This window comes from Orcinus orca, chromosome 2 (assembly GCF_937001465.1).
Source record: "Orcinus orca chromosome 2, mOrcOrc1.1, whole genome shotgun sequence".
Lineage (NCBI taxonomy): Eukaryota > Metazoa > Chordata > Mammalia > Artiodactyla > Delphinidae > Orcinus > Orcinus orca.
In genome coordinates this window covers 148567916-148580669 of record NC_064560.1, presented here as the reverse complement: position 1 = coordinate 148580669, position 12754 = coordinate 148567916, and the positions used below count along the sequence as shown (strand labels likewise).

At 34.2% G+C, this 12754-nt stretch overlaps 1 protein-coding gene and 1 long non-coding RNA gene across 2 annotated transcripts in view; one reads left to right on the top strand and one right to left on the bottom strand.

Moving 5' to 3' along the window:
- The window catches only part of MDGA2 (MAM domain containing glycosylphosphatidylinositol anchor 2), an 830741-nt gene that overhangs the window by 745752 nt on the left and 72235 nt on the right, over nucleotides 1-12754 (top strand). The gene's annotated exons all lie outside the window — the stretch shown is intronic.
- LOC125963682 (uncharacterized) overlaps nucleotides 9701-12754 on the bottom strand; it is a 159294-nt gene continuing 156240 nt past the window's right edge. Inside the window, exon 2 of the long non-coding RNA XR_007476032.1 lies at nucleotides 9701-10074. This is a non-coding gene — a long non-coding RNA (uncharacterized LOC125963682). The remainder of the gene's footprint in view (nucleotides 10075-12754) is intronic.

Genomic DNA, 12754 nt, shown 5'->3' with positions numbered 1-12754 from the left:
TCCTGGTCTGTGTTCATCCTTGTGAACAAATTAGTTAGGTAATTTCCCCCTACTCTGCTACTTTACAATACATTATATATGCATGCATATATGTGTATAAATTTCCCCTTACTGTGTTTTGCGAAAATTATGAATTCCTGACACATCTGGCTTCTGATTCTAGCCAATCTAGCCTTATCATTTTTAGCTATATAACCTTGAACAGGTTTCTGAACATACCAAACCTAGGCTCCTACTTGGGAAGTTGAAGATAACGATAACTGTCAGGCAATCAAAGTGTGGAGTGGAATACATCCCCCATTTATCCCACAGGCCAGGTTCCCTTGTGCAAGGCAGTCTCTGCACAAACATCTGTGGCAATTCTTGCACTCATCTGCCTGGGTTGTGTAACAGTTTTTTAAAATGCATCTTAAGAGCTTAACATATCTACCATTTTTATTTCAGTTTTATTTAGTACACTGTATAACCTGGGCCTAAGTATTATTCCAAGCCATGATTTTCACAAAATAATTTCTAGACTTTTTTTTCACTATGTCTTATTTTTATTTCAAACCTGCTGTCCTCCATAATATCCATTTTACTGATTCACATTTTTCTCTTCCACTTTGAGTCTTATTTTAAAGCCTTCCTGATCAGATCGATGTCTGCTGCTAACACTATTCTTCCCAAGTTTCTGAGATTCATGCTATGCACTAGAGGAAAACATATTTCTAGTGTTATAAACCATGGTCCAGAAAACAATCCTTTCTCTTACGCAATTTCTGAAGCTACTTCTTTACTTGCCTTAGCATTATTTATTTTACTAGAATTTTCTTTTATATTTAGAAACAAGTATTATTTTTTCCTGGAGTGCTTTTTTTGTAATACTCTATTTATTGATAATTTTACTAAGATACTACATCTTGCCATGGAAGAGAAATTTTAATATATCTTTTGTGGGTGTCTCAATAAAGAGTAATGGCCTTCTGCTGTTCTGCCAATATGAATGGAAAGGAAATGTTCGTAGATATGGTGTAGGAACAGAAAGACCACGTATAAACACTACTCTTTTCCCCACTCCCATATTCTCTACACTTAACCCTTACATGAAACATCTTAACATGCAAAAGGGCCTCAATAGACATCATTTCTTTTGAAGATCCCCTTGCATACCAAAATTGAGGATGATAGGGCAGATGCATTTTAGATACAATGAAATTGATATAATTCTTTAAGAATATCCCCTGTTTAATAATAGGACACAAAGTCATTAAGTAAAATAAGGTTATATTATCTTAGAAAATTTAGATTACTTCTTCCTCAGGTATGTACATTTGGTTATCAACATTGTTTTAACACACAATCAGACACCAGCATTTAAAATAATCACTCTTGAATTCTGATCTGATGATCATTTATGTTACATATTCTATGATTTTAAAATCGTTATTTTACCCTATATTTTTATTTTGAGCCTGTATATCTAATTTCTTCTATCCATAAATTATCTAGATTATCTAATGAAAAGTACTTCCACTTTTAATATCAAACATGACCTAAAGTGTACAACACACTTCTGATTCGATGAAGTCTGAGAAGCAAATTTGATCCTTTAAGACTCATGGCAAATTCAGTTGTAAAGCGTCCGACTTTGTGTTTTTTGGGGGGGTTTTTTGTGGGGGTTTTTTGCGATACGCGGGCCTCTCACTGTTGTGGCCTCTCCCGTTGCGGAGCACAGGCACCGGACGCGCAGGCTCAGCGGCCATGGCTCACGGGCCCAGCCGCTCCGCGGCATGTGGGATCTTCCCGGACCGGGGCACGAACCCATGTCCCCTGCATCGGCAGGCAGACTCTCAATCACTGCGCCACCAGGGAAGCCCAGACTTTGTTTTTAATCCACAAATTGTTAGAAACTTTATTACTTACTGTTAAATTAAGTAAGATTATAAAATCACTAGTATATTATTAAATCCCTGGCTGGATGGGGTTGGTAAACTGAACCCAGCATTCCCCCACCTTTCTGGTAAAATTAGCTGACCCTTTTGGTTAAACTGTAGGGTCTTTATTTAAATATAATGAGGAAAATTGTCTCAGAATTTGAGTATTGGCTTATACACTTTTCTTAAAAGTTGCTGCAGTCGATCTATAAAAAAGCACTGGAATTCTGGAATCAATGCTTTAAAAAACTTAAAAAGAGAACAGATATTTCATGTGAGGTTAAAAAATTAGTGTGGAAAAAAAGTTTTCTCAAAGTCTTAATGTCCTTAAGTTGTACTTTTTAGGCTCAGCTAAGCAATTGTTTAATCTCCTTAGACAGCTACTAGCCTCCCAATTGTTTGCTTCATTTGTTGCTTAACAGGAAAGAGAAAAAGGTGATTTGAATGTCTGCTTTCCTTAGTATTTAAGGAATTAAGAAACAAGCAAAACTATTTCTAAATTATCTGAATATACCAAACAACACAAACATCATTTGACTCCATTTAACATACACACTATAGGTTCTGATAATAAAGGATTTTAGACTTTTTTACAGTTTCCTTTTTATATTCCACCTAAGACATGCACAATGAATGTGACTTTTTGACTGTCATCTTTGGAAAGTGGGATATTTTATTGAATAAAATATTTTAATTCACCGTGTTCCTGTCTTCTTAAATCTTGATATATTAAAATGCTTAGAATTATCATACCCACATGCTTACCCAGTCAGTCAACAAAACTTTTAGTAAATTAATCATCTAGTGAATACCAGGATTTTAAAAAAGTATTGTCCTCGATGTCCTGTTAACAAAAGTGCTATAATAATAGGAGCATGTCCAAAATTCCATAGTAACATGAATGGGAGCAGTTAGTACTGTGACATAGTGGTTAAGTGACATGATCAGCAAGCAAAGTAAAGACTTGTTAGTTTCTATAGGTTTATCTTCATAAATAGTTATTGTTAATAATGACTAATTAAGAAATCACTAATCACAAATACACTTTTTGGTAAAATTGATTACTGGATGAATTTATTATAAATTTTATTTTGGTCTTCATACGTGCTACTATAATGATTGAGCTAGAGTTTATTTCTCCTTCCATTTAAAGCATACTTTTTATTTTATTAAATAATTCATTGCTTATTATTGTTTATTAAAGGGCTAATGTTTTAATAGATCATAGTAATTAAAATTTTATAAATTTATTGTATACATAGATGACCATATGCATTGTAACTATGGCTATTAATACAGCTAATACCTAATTTAATGCATTGATCGAAGAAGCAGAAAAATTTGAAGAGATGGCTTTTTATGCTTTAGCATCTTGTATGAAGTATTAGTTTCTAGGGCACAGTCTAGAGATGCTGAAGGAAAATGGTAGAATAAGATAGAAGTGAATAGAATAGAATATTCTATTATTATGAATAATAATAATTATATTATTAGATAATATAATAATATTAGAATATAACAATAATATTAGAATTATGTACATTAGAATAATGTATGTAGTTGACTTAAGGCCATTGGACAGATTTTAATGAGAGAGGTGTTTGGTGGAACCATTTGACAAAGAGCATTTAATGCCAAGTCCAGGGAAATCTGTGGCGAATTGACAGATCATCTGAATTGATTTTATAGTCTTAAGTCATGAGTAAAATTACATCTTCTGTAGATAGATTAATCTGATATCATACATAGTACATTGAATGATATTACAATAGAGGCAAGGCCACAGTTAGGCATGTTTGAAGTAAGTTTTAATAAGATTTAAATTAGAGTAGTGAAGGGGGAGAGAAAGAAAAAATGAATTAAGAAAATTTTGAAATGGACAGAACTTGAATATTGATTTAATTTTGAGAAACAGTTTTTAAGAGTATAGTGACCTTATGTTCTCTGCTGTTTACTTCAATTTCTTTAGTGAATGCTCAAGAAATTATCAAATATATAGATGAAGAAGAGAGTAAGGGATATAGAGAAGTGTGAAGAAGCCATTTTGTAAATGGTCTTTTTGGCTCCAGAAAAGAAATGAGCCAGGGGCTTCCCTGCTGGCGCAGTGGTTGAGAGTCCGCCTGCCGATGCAGGGGACACGTGTTCGTGCCCCGGTTCGGGAAGATCCCACATGCCGCAGAGCGGCTGGGCCCGTGAGCCATGGCCGCTGAGCCTGCGCGTCCGGAGCCTGTGTTCCGCAACGGGAGAGGCCACAACAGTGAGAGGCCCGCGTACCGCAAAAAAAAAAAAAAGAAGTAAGCCATAAGCCAGTTGGTAAAAAATGACATCGTCTCAATATTCCAAGTGAAGGGCACTGCACATATTCCCTTTATTCCTATAAATACTAACATCACAATGTATCTGCTAGGAGGAATAAGCACAGTAAATTTAAAAACCTGGATGACCTACAGACCTTTGATATAGAAGGCTTTGTGAAATAAGGGTATTTTGTCTTGGAAAATTCCAAGTACTTTCTGAGGAGTTTTTCTGAGTCTGTGGCCTTTTGTACAGATTTCATTTTGTGTAGCAATACTGCTAAGGAAAATTAATTAGAATTTTCCTTTTTATTGACCCTGAATGTAGTGGAAAATGAGCAACCTCAAAGAGACTTTTGGAGTGAAAAAGTATTAAATTATTGCCAGAAATAAGATATTGAATCAAAGTTTGCAAATATACTTATGTCTTCAAATTGGTCTTGTTAAATTTGAGTTGATAGAGGAACATCAAGCAAAAGTTACCATAGTTAGAAACATGTTACTAGAATTTGAGTGAACACTTCCCCTTGAATGTGTAAATTTATAGGTCAGAAGGATTAGACATGAGAACCAAAGCTAGCAGAAATGTAGACGTAAATGTACTGTATGAAGACAGTAATGATAGAAGGTCCAGTGAAAAAGAAAGAACTGAGAGGTAGAAAAATCTGCCAATGTCATGGAAACTAAGGGAAGAATATGTGAGTGTGTGTGTGTGTGTGTGTGTGTGTGTGTGTGTGTGTGTGTGTGGTGGTGGTTCTTGTACTTGTAAACAAAATTTTTAAAGATTAAAAAGCCCTAAATTTTTAAAATACCAGATACTGACAAATCAGTGTTGCTTTTTTAAGAGGGAAATAGGAAGAAAAAAAAGATTGTATATAGGTTTAATATTATTCCAAGGTCAACTGATTACAAATTTAATTAAATTTACCTAAGCCTATCCTGGCTGTCCACTTGAATCAATATTTTATAAAGAAGAGAAGACTGACTGATATATTTCCTTGGATGAAAGAACAATTTTTAAATGTCTAAATTGTTTCTTTTACAACCTATAAACCTATAAATACATGGTTATTATGGATTCCAAGACTTTATCCAGTCAAAGAAACTACCCAACAGACCAATATATATATTCAGTGTCTTAAATGACTGGGAGTGTAGAGTTCAATGGAAAACAGTCACTTACTTTGTTTGTTTGTTTTTTGGCTGCGTTGGGTCTTCGTTGCTGTGGGCTTTCTCTAGTTGCGGCGAGTGGGGCCTACTCTTCGTTGCGGTGCACGGGCTTCTCATTGCAGTGGCTTCTCTTGATGTGGAGCACAGGCCTTAGGCGCGCAGGCTTCAGTAGCTGTGGCTCGCGGGCTCTAGAGCGCAGGCTCAGTAGTTGTGGCGCACAGGCTTAGTTGCTCCATGGAATGTGGGATCTTCCCAGACCAGGGCTCGAACCCGTGTCCCCTGCGTTGGCAGCCAGATTCTTAACCACTGCACCACCAGGGAAGTCCCCCAAGTTTTTTGTTTGGGGGTTTTTTTTTGCGGTACGCGGGCCTCTCACTGTTGTGGCCTCTCCCGTTGCGGAACACAGGCTCCGGACGCGCAGGCTCAGCGGCCATGGCTCACGGGCCCAGCCGCTCCGCGGCATGTGGGATCTTCCCAGACTGGGCCACGAACCCATGTCCCCTGCATCGGCAGGCGGACTCTTAACCACTGCATCATCAGTGAAGCCCGAAAATAGTCACTCTTTCAGCTACTTTTCAGGAAAAAAATGATCAAAGCTTGAAATGAAAAATGGAGTTGGAATTAACAGTCATTTTCTTTTTTTAGGCTTTAACACCATGCAAGTTGCTTGTTTGAGTACAAATTTGTATATGGATTTATAATCTATTTATGTACTGTATCAATTAATAAACAACACAGTTTTCTTTGTCTTATATCAGTGGTTCTCAAATTTGAGTGAGCATCAGAATCATCCATAGGGCTTGTTAAAACAGTTGCTGTGACCGACTCCCAGAGTCTGGTATAGTGGGTCTGGGGTGTGGCCCAAGAATTTGTATTTTTAACAACTTCCTGTGTGATGTTGGTTTGGGGCCACACTTTGAGAACCACTGTTTTATATTTTCAGACTATAATAAAGAGACTAAGATCAGATTCCATTTTCATCTTTTGGCTTTTCCTTATACTAACATTCCTATATGATCTCAATATGAAAAACAGTATTATAAATACTGATTTAAGAACAGAGCTTGGCATATGGTGCTCAATACCATTTGTGGAATGAATGGATTTGAAATTTACGTGTTATAATAGGTAACCATTAAGTTCCAACTGGAGGTGCATCCTCTAGTTATGCCTGGATTGATGCATTTCCAAAACGAGTGATTATTAAAATATTGTTCTCAGTCCACTGTTGAGTTTCAAGATTTATACATGGACTGAGAAATAACCCAACTGCAAATATTTTCTTTAGTTCTTCTGGGCAAGATATACACAGCTCCTTAGGCTTACATTTGTATATATTTCTAAGGGCTTTTTTTTTAATAAGAAACCTATTAATGAGATATTAAAAGTTACTTAATTGTGGTATGTGTAAACTAAAACTTGCATTTGGTAATTCTGGTGGCTAATTCAATGCTTTTCAAAGGAGCATGACTACCTTAAAACGCAACTCCTCAGTGAACATTCCCTCAGATTTCAAGACTGAATGTCAGAGTTGTCTTGAATTGATAACTATTTCTTATTACTTCTTTTCATTTCTAAATATAAATTACTATTTGTTTAGCTTTATCATTTTCAGTTGTATTTCTTTAAGTTTCTTAAGTTGTTTTAAAATATGGAGTCATACTTATTTTTACACTATTTCTATACCAAAAACCTGACTATTTTTCAGCAGTTAAAATATTTTAACTAAAATAGCTGGAACAATATTTACCTTTGAATAATAAATGTTGAACATAACAGATTTCAATAAAATGTTAATAAAGTTACATACAATAACTAGTGCTGTATGATAGCTTGATTATAGATTGCTGGCTTTTCCAAGTTTCTATTCTGTTTTAAAAAGTTCAAACAAGAAATGCAAAATATCACAAAGTGCTTAAGTTGCTTTAGTGTACTTCAAATTAAGGAAACCATTTCTGAAAAGATGGAAGCAAGAAGTTGAGTAGAAATTTGAAGGTAATAGTTTGAATATCATAGGCGTTACCTATTTTTAATAGCTGACCTGTCCTTGATGTGTGTGTGTATATATATATATCTCAATACCATAAAGTCTGACACTATTCTAGGTGCTTTACATATATCATCATGTTTAACTCTTAAAACAACACAGTGAGGTAGATACTATTGTTATTTCTATCTTAAGGCTAAAGAAACCATGGGGTTAAGTAACTCATCCAAGATCGTAGAATTAAATGAAAGACTAAGCTGGATTTGAACTCAGTCATCTGGCTTAGAGTCTGGCAAGTGTAATTCAGCTGAATACCATCTGAGCCATGTGCCTTTATCTTTATATTTTTCTTCTGTTTCCTCTTTCTCCCCCTCTTCCTCCTCCTTCTTCTGATAGACTCTACCTTTTTTCCTAATTTCTCTTGTAGTAATTTTCTGTTGAAATTTTCTGTCTCTTTTTGTATTAACTTCAGTTGCCATTCATAATTTAATTAAATTATACACTTCTATATTTATAAACTTATGTCAACATATTTGAATATTATATTTTTATTCCTTTAATGTCTTCTATATTTGGGAATATATCTGCTTTTCCACCAACAATGCATGTATATATTTTATACAAGGCTTTTCTGTTTCTGGATATCTTTTCCTCAACTTTTAATTTTATAAATTAAAATTAAAATTTTAAATCTCTATAAACTTTTAACTTTAAAATTTAATTTTATAAATTTTATAAATTGTTCAATTATGATATGATATTAATATCTTTTAAAAAAATTTAATGATAAATGAAAAAATAAAATAATTGGTTTCAAAAAAATGTAAATTAGGAAAATATTCAAGTATAATATTAAATAACAAAAATTCTGTAAAATTGGTATTATCACTGTTGTTTAGATGCAGAAATAATCTTACAGAATTTAAGCTGTATAACCATGCTCTACAGAGAGAGGTCACTGGGGAGCTAGCTTATTAACCTTTTTTGTTTAATTCTAAAAGCTCCTTTCTTAACTTTTATGCTTTACTGCTATAAAACTAGATGTAATTCTATGAATTATTAGAATATAAAGAGAGGTGGGGTTATTTTGGAGATGAGATTGGATAGGCGGCACAAGGCTCTATCATGAAGGGCTGTAATGTCTACTCACCTCTTGCTGCTCCCTCTCCAGACAAATAAAATAAGTTTATAAATTAAAAATGCCAACACAAGAATAGGGATTTGCTTTGCCTTAAATAAATGAGACGAGACAAAATGGGATTAGGCTTTATTTTAAAACAATACTTAAATCTGTATTCTATATTTCATGTCAATTTATAAATAAGTCATTAATAAGAAATAAGAATTATTTCATGCAATCAACAAAATATGTACAAAGTTCAGATTAAAGAAGAAGGGCTCTGTCAAGCACTTGAGTTGCCAAAGGAGTGAGGATGGGAGGGTGAGAGGATAGTTCTTGTCTTCAGAGAGTTTAAAACAAACAAGGAGATAGGCAACCAAGCAAATATCAAACTACAATATAGTTTGATAAGTATTATAATAAGTGTGGATATAAGGTATTATGGGAAAACATTGGAGGGGAACCTAAGATGACTTTGGGAAGTGAGGAATGCTGATGGAAGAAGTACTAGCAAACTGATACCAGAGGGGTGAAGAGAAGTTACCCAGATCAAGGGACTTGGATGAAATTAACAAGTGCCTGGATACAAAGCCAGCTTGATAACATTTGGAGAACTGAAAATAATGCAGTATATCTGGACCTCTCTTGAATCATAGTTCAGGAGAGAAGGAAGAGATCAAAGTGGAGATACGAGGGACTGAGATCATGAAGGGCCATGTGAACTAGTCCAAAGAAATTGGACTTTACCTTGAGAGAAGTGGGAAGACACATAAAGAGACAAAACAGAGGAGTCAAATAATCACTATCGTGGTACAAAATAAGGGACAGCGTAGAGTAAAAGCTGTTGTTTTATTTCAAGTGAAATATAATGACCTGAATCAGTGCTGCTACACTGGTAATTGGAGAGAAATTTATGTGGCAAAATCAGAAGGATTTGTTGATTAAGTGTATGTTGGGGAATAAAGGGAGCAAGAAAGCAGAGATGAAGAAACTGTTCACTGCTTAAGTGCTTGTTGGCTTTACAAGATCTTATGTCGAAAATGTTAATATTGGTTTTCTCATTTTTATATGTTAATAAAATATTCTTGAATGTTATTTTTTATATTGAGAGAAAAATAAATTGTTACTGAAATGAATATTAGGCACATATATAATGGAATGTTTTCAAAGAAATGTAAAATGATGAAATTTTTTTTTTTTTTAGTTCATTGCTTGTTACAGCCTTTTTTTTTTTTAACATCTTTATTGGAGTATAATTGCTTTACAATGTTGTGTTAGTTTCTGCTTTATAACAAAGTGAATCAGTTATACATATACATATGTTCCCATATCTCTTCCCTCTTGCGTCTCCCTCCCTCCCACCCTCCCTATCCCACCCCTCTAGGTGGTCACAAAGCACTGAGCTGATCTCCCTGTGCTATGCGGCTGCTTCCCACTAGCTATGTATTTTACATTTAGGAGTGTACATATGTCCATGCCACTCTCTCACTTTCTCACAGCTTACCCTTCCCCCTCCCCATATCCTCAAGTCCATTCTCTAGTAGGTCTGTGTCTTTATTCCTGTCTTACCCCTAGGTTCTTCATGACCTTTTTTTTTTTCCTTAGGTTCCATATATATGTGTTAGCATACAGTATTTGTTTTTCTCTTTCTGACTTACTTCACTCTGTATGACAGACTCTAGGTCCATCCACCTCACTACAAATAACTCAATTTCGTTTCTTTTTATGGCTGAGTAATATTCCATTGTATATATGTGTCACATCTTCTTTATCCATTCATCTGCTGATGGACACTTAGGTTGCTTCCATGTCCTGACTATTGTAAATAGAACTGAAATGAACATTTTGGTACATGACTCTTTGAATTATGGTTTTCTCAGGGTATATGCCCAGTAGTGGGATTGCTGGGTCATACGGTAGTTTTATTTTTAGTTTTTTAAGGAACTTCCATACTCTTCTCCATAGTGGCTGTATCAATTTACATTCCCACCAACAGTGCAAGAGTGTTCCCTTTTCTCCACACCCTCACCAGCATTTATTGTTTCTAGATTTTTTGATGATGGCCATTCTGACCGGTGTGAGATGATATCTTATTGTAGTTTTGACTTGCATTTCTCTAATGATTAATGATGTTGAGCATTCTTTCATGTGTTTGTTGGCAATCTGTATGTCTTCTTTGGAGAAATGTCTATTTAGGTCTTCTGCCCATTTTTGGATTGGGTTGTTTGTTTTTTTGTTATTGAGCTGCATGAGCTGCTTGTAAATTTTGGAGATTAATCCTTTGTCGGTTGCTTCATTTGCAAATATTTTCTCCCATTCTGAGGGTTGCCTTTTGGTCTTGTTTATGGTTTCCTTTGCTGTGCAAAAGCTTTTAAGTTTCATTAGGTCCCATTTGTTTATTTTTGTTTTTATTTCCATTTCTCTAGGAGGTGGGTCAAAAAGGATCTTGCTGTGATTTATGTCATAGAGTGTTCTGCCTATGTTTTCCTCTAAGAGTTTGATAGTTTCTGGCCTTACATTTAGGTCTTTAATCCATTTTGAGCTTATTTTTGTGTATGGTGTTAGGGAGTGTTGTAATCTCATACTTTTACATGTACCTGTCCAGTTTTTCCAGCGCCACTTATTGAAGAGGCTGTCTTTTCTCCACTGTATATTCTTGCCTTCTTTATCAAACATAAGGTGACCATATGTGCATGGGTTTATCTCTGGGCTTTCTATCCTGTTCCATTTATCTGTATTTCTAAAATGATGAAATTTTAAAACATAAAATGTGAAGGAAGCTTCATGTTATAATGTAAAGTACCTTTAATGTATCAATATATCTATGCAACATTTTTTAATGTTCTAAAGACACTAAGCTGAAATTTATTCTCAAAGATCCATGTCTTAAGAAAATGACACAATAAAAAATTCATAGGAAGTCTTCTTATTTTTAATTAGCAGCTTCTTTTCTTAAGAATATAATTCAAACATATATTTTTTATAAGGTGTTGCAATAAAAGGTCCTAAATGTAACAAACAAACTCTAGAAGAATCTTTGGTAAGAATAGTTTCACTTAACGTATAATTTTTTTTCTTTTACACTGTCCCCTCTATATTTTTTGTATTATCCTTTCCTTAAGTGTCCGAGTGTCCCACAAATATTGGTGTACTAGGTTGAGTACTACTGTATATTGATACAAAACAATCGTTACAATATCAATTGTTTTTTGGAAGGGACCATGTTGAAACATGCACCAGCTTTTAAAATCCTCCTCCTGGAAGGAGCACATATCACTTCTGTTCATATTTCCTTGTACAAAGTAAGCCCTATGACATGATCTGAGGTTAAACAGTGCAAACAAGTGTTATCCTTATGTACTGCAAGGAATAAAAGAACCAAACATTTATGAAGAGCTCAAATTACCACCCAGATCTGCCTTTCTGGCCAGCAGTATTTGATTGAATATATTAATAATGCCATTTGATTTTATACTGAAAATATAACCTCAGAAAGATCTACTTCTTAAGTTTACTTATAAAAATACTAAAAAACAAGTAAAGATTTATTTATGAAGTTGTGCCATTTATTTCAATGAAAGTGTAAAGAACTCAAAGGGGCTTGTGTGGTTTGAGTGCCTGAGTCAATAAATAAAGAATGAAATAAATGCCCTTGCATACATATGATCTATGTAAAAGAACACTAAAATCTGACACATGCTCCTTTAAGTAATTCATCAAAGCCTTAATGTTAATTCTTATTTTGTAATTAAATGTTACATACTGTTATATGTACATGGAATATGAAGTAAACAAGACAGAAAGAGGCCATGATCTCATGGACCTTGTATTCTGGTAGAGAGCAGACCAAAAAATAAAATAAGATAAAATAATAATAAAATAAATGAATAGAATATTATCAGAAATGATTAATGCTATGCAACACATAAAGTAGAGATAAAGGAAAACTGGTATCTTTAAAATTCATTCTGTGCTCAGGGAATCTCAAGAAAACTTGAGAAGTAACAGAGGCTTATCTACTTTTTCCACATGTTCATCATTTTGAGACAGTTATCAAACCATGTTCATAAGAAGTGGACTTATAGTTCAGTCTGGGGGAAAGAAGGAATAAAATTTTGAATAATCAAGTACATTAGCTAAAATAAAAAAATAATAAACTTCTCCTGCATTCAGTTGCCATTTTAGTTATTCTTAAAAACTAAATGAAATAAAGTAAATGACCCAAAAATTCAGTGACTACATTCATAATCCTTAATTATGTTCAGGA